This window comes from Trichechus manatus, unplaced genomic scaffold (assembly GCF_000243295.1).
Source record: "Trichechus manatus latirostris isolate Lorelei unplaced genomic scaffold, TriManLat1.0 scaffold00002, whole genome shotgun sequence".
In the NCBI taxonomy this organism is placed as follows: domain Eukaryota; kingdom Metazoa; phylum Chordata; class Mammalia; order Sirenia; family Trichechidae; genus Trichechus; species Trichechus manatus.
In genome coordinates, this window is record NW_004443938.1 from 12,146,114 (window position 1) to 12,150,748 (window position 4,635).

General features: G+C 42.4%; 1 protein-coding gene across 1 annotated transcript in view; it reads right to left on the reverse strand.

The window, feature by feature from the left end:
- SYTL3 (synaptotagmin like 3) overlaps positions 1–2,932 on the reverse strand; it is a 101,913-nt gene extending 98,981 nt beyond the window's left edge. Inside the window, exon 1 of the mRNA XM_023728290.1 lies at positions 2,551–2,932. The gene's annotated coding sequence lies outside the window, so the exon portion shown is untranslated. The remainder of the gene's footprint in view (positions 1–2,550) is intronic.
- Between the last annotated feature and the right edge of the window lie 1,703 nt (positions 2,933–4,635).

Below are 4,635 nucleotides of genomic sequence, written 5' to 3' on the forward strand. Positions count from 1 at the left end.
CACAGTGGACAGAGAGAGCCTTCCCCTAGAGCTGGCACCCTGAATTCGGACTTCTAGCCTTCTTGTCTTTGAAGAAGTACAACCAGAGTGCTCCTTGGAAGCAAGGATGGCAAAACTACGTCTTACATACTTTGGACATGTTATCAGGAGGGATCAGTCCCTGGAGAAGGACATCATGCTTGGTAAGGTACAAAGAGAGCAAAAAAGAGGAAGACCCTCAACGAGATGGATTGACACAGTGGCTGTAGCAATGGGCTCAAGCATAATAACGATTTGAGCAGGGCACAGGACCAGGCAGTGTTTTGTTCTGCGGTGCATAGGATCGCTATGAGTCGAAACCAACTTGACAGCACCTAACAACAACAACAAGCCTCCTAAACTGTGAGAAAATAAATTTCCGTTTGTTAAAACCACCCACTTGTAATATTTCTGTTACAGCAGCACTAGAAAACTAAGACAATGAGAAAAGAAGGATGGGGAAGGGAAAAGGTCTATCTGCAGGCGGCTTCCCTGGTCCTTTCATACAATCGTCTTTGTCTCTGGGCAGTGGGTCATGAGCTCAAAGGAAAGGACACCACTAAGCTGTGATGGAGGGAGAAAACGACCCTGGGTGGAAATGTGGCTCGTGGAAACACGTGTATGTGTGTGAATATGACTCAGCATGGCTGCACAAGCTTTCAAGGGAAACTACGTCCCACCCTCAATGCCGGAAACCCACAGCTGGTACCAACTCACAGCGTGATCATCTCAGAAAGCAGCCACCTCTGCTCCTGTGCTATTTGACCACAGCTGTTTCCTCGAGAAGCTTCTCAGTTTCAGAACGCAGCCACAAGACTTTCTGCTTCATACGCAGGGGAAAATTTTAGTGACTAAATGAACCTTGAAATTTTACCTGAAATTTTTATCATTTTTTTTGCCTTTGTAGATTCTTTCTATATGTGGAGTCCCTGGGTGGTGTGAATGGTTAACACACTCAGCTGCTAACCGAAAGGTTGCTGCTTTGAGTCCACCCAGAGGCACCCTGAAAGAAAGTCATGGTGATGTACTTCCGAAAGATCAGCCACTGAAAACCCTATGGGTCTACAGTTCTACTCTGACACACATGGGGTCACCAGGAATTGGCATTAACTCAACGGCAACTGGTTACTGGTAGTTCTACATATAAGCCACAAAAACACTAGCTCAAGAAAGGGGATGAATAAAGAACATCGCTTGTCTCTGGAGTCCCAACCCAAACTGAGTTTGTCCTCATAGGCTTTCAGGGCTCATTTTCACCAAGATTAGACGACATGCTCATGTACCATCAGAAAGACTGACACAGAGATGAGAGATGAGCTTGTAGCTCTGTGTCCTTCTGTGTCACTCAACCAGAGGTGGTTTGCCAGAGCTCATGAAGCTCAAGCTTCAGGGTCCCTCACTGGCACGGTCCCCTTCTACTACCTAGCTTTGTCACCATTTTCTTAAAGAAGTCCCACACACTGTATAAGCTTTAGGGCCCTCCCAGCTCTGTACTCAGTATGTGAAGGTGCACATATGGGGGCTGAAGTCTATAAATTTGGAGACGACCTGAGATCTGAGAAAGTCAAATCAGCAGTCACTTCACAGAGACCTCAGTCATCTAAAAGATCACTCCAACTCACTGTTCATTCTATTGATTCTTTCTCTTTGGGGTAGATACCTTGCCAACAAACAAAAAGTTGCTAGTCTATAATCACAGGACAATGCTGTGATAGAAACTCATGATTTTCATGGATTAAACTTCACCTGTTCTCATGGAGTGGTCCAAAGGAATGAGAATAATATTACATTGTTACAGGTACCACTCGTAATTTCTGTTATGCCTTTTGTCATAACAGTAGCTACTATTTATTCAGCACTTAACTCTGGGTCAGACAGTTTGACAAGTACTTTATATACATTATCTCAATTAATCCTCATTACAACTTCATGAAGTAAATATACCCATTTTACAGAGGAGGAAAGTGAGGCTTGGAGCAATTAAGTAAATTTTCTAAAGTCACACTCTAATCTGGGTCTGTTTAACTCCAAAGCCTTATGCTTCGTTTAGGAGGAGAAGCTGAGAAGTTAGATGCTCCCACTATCTTGGGTGAGTAAGCTTTTTCTACCCCAATTCTAATATCTTTCATAGATCTTTAATACCTAATGTGCATTTTCCTCCTAAAGTCTCTCTTCCTAACAGCTGATTCAGAGCAAAACAGTAATAAACCATATGTATCAGAATTTACAAACCAAAGAAGAAACCAAACAACACCTTAAAAAAAAATCGCATCATACAGCTTTTGGTTAGTTTTTTTCTTTTTTTAACGAACTGTGAAGTTACTTCCTCCATACTATTTAAACCATTGTTATTCTACATTTTAAATATATGCTCTTCAATAGAATTACAAGTCACCCTTTACCTAATTTATTATTATCTTCATTCCCTACTGTTCCTATGTCAATTCAAGAAAAGTTACAATAACTAAAATCTCTGCTCACCAACGCCCAGGAAACCCTGCTCAAGTGTCTGGACTCAGATACTCATCCTACCTTTTCGTCAACTTCAAGAGAAGAGCCCAGGAGTCTGGTCTGAAGAAAAGGAAGTCGGGTTTTCTTCTTGTTAGGGTAACTGACGTCTTTCTCTTTCCTTCCTGTTGGGCTCAGGCTGAAGCAGTGTGCCTTTCGTGTGCTCGCGGAGCCCCTGGAGACCATGGGTGCTGTGTGGCTATTCCCACATCGCCCACAGAGCTGCCGCTACTCACAGCCACACCAAGGAGCTCGGTGAATGCGACATTTTACATGTTTCGCTGGAGGAAAGCCCAAGCTGATGCTAGAGAACTACTCCACCAGTGCCAAGGAAACCCCAGTAGAGATTAGTTGCTGTTGTTGTTAGCTGCTTTCCAGTCGGCCCTTGACTCAAGGTGATCCCGTGTACAACAGAAGGAAGCACTGCCCTGTCTTGCATCATCCTCATGATTGGTTGTGCTCCATAGGGTTTTCATTGACTGATGTTTGGAAGTAGATGACCAGGCCTCTCTTCCTACTCCATCTTAGTCTAGAAGCTCTGTTGAAACCTGTTCAGCATCATAGCAACACACAAGCCTCTCCTGACAGACAGAAGGTGGCTGCACATAAGTTGCACTGGCTGCGAATTGAACCAGGGTTTCCCGTGGAAGGTGAGAATTCTACCACTGAACCACCAATGCCCCTTATAAAGACTAGAGACTTAGAATATTCATATGTTTGCAAATTTCTGAAGGATTTCACATTGACCTCAAGTACAAATGACTTCTCCAAGAACAGCTGTTAACACAAGAACCGATTTATAACAAGACTGACATGGACTTATTTGGGGAAAATTTCATTGAAGTATAGCATATATACAGAATTTTATACAAATCATAAGCACAGCTTAATGAATTTTTCCTAAGTGAATACATCCCTATCAAGAAACAAAACATTACCAGCATCCCTGGTAACTATTACCCTGGCCTCTAACTCCACTGATTAGTTTTTTTGGTTTCATGCTTTATTTAAGTGGAATTATACGATAATAACTCTTCTGTGTTCAGCACGGTAACGGTGAGATTCATCCATACTGCCGCACGTACTGGTGCTTCATTCATTGTCATGGCTGTATTGTATTTTATTGTACGAATACAAAAACACTGTATCTATCCATTCTACTGTTGGTGGAGATTTGTATTGTTTGTAATTTTTGGTTATTCTGAATAGTGTTGCTACGAACATTATCCTTTTCTCCTCCCCCTCCTCCTTCTTCTTCTTGAATTTTTCTTATTACTGGTTTAGCATGACTCCATGGTAGGTCTTAGTAACACTTTCCTAGGCACAGGAAGAGTCATACGTGCACAGGATTAGATCTATATTGCAAAGGGCTGCAGATCACAGACAATAGAACAACATGGCAAGGCCCAACTCTGGCCGTTGGTATTAATTATTGCTATGATTATAAGGATTTCATTTTACTTGAATCCACAATCAATGCCCGTGGAAGCAGCAGTCAAGAAATCAAAAGATGCATTGCATTGGGCAAATCTGCTGCAAAAGATCTCTTTAAAGTGTTAAAAAGCAAAAAGAGCACCTTGAGGACTAAGGTGTGCCTGAACCAAGCCGTGGTATTTTCAATCACCTCATGTTCATGCGAAAGCTAGTCAATGAATAAGGAAGACCAGAGAAGAATCAATGCCTTTGAATTATAGTGTTGGTGAAGAATACTGAATATACCACGGACTGCCAGAAGAACAAACAAATCTGTCTTGGAAGAAGTACAACCAGAATGCTCCTTAGAAGCAAAGATGGTGAGACTACATCTCACATACTTTGGATATGTTATCAGAAGGGATCAGCCCCTGGAGAAGGATATCATGCTTGGTAAGGTAGTGGGTCAGTGAAAAAGAGGAAGATCCTCAACCAGATGGACTGATACAGTGGCTGCAACAATGGGCTCAAGCATAATAACCATTGTGAGGATGGTGCAGGATCGTGCAGTGTTTCATTCTGTTGTACATAGGGTCACTATGGGTCAGAACTGACTCCTAACAACAACTTGATTATTAGGACTATACTTGCTAAATAGAGGCAGTAGCAACCCTGTCTTAGGCTGGGTTCTCTAGA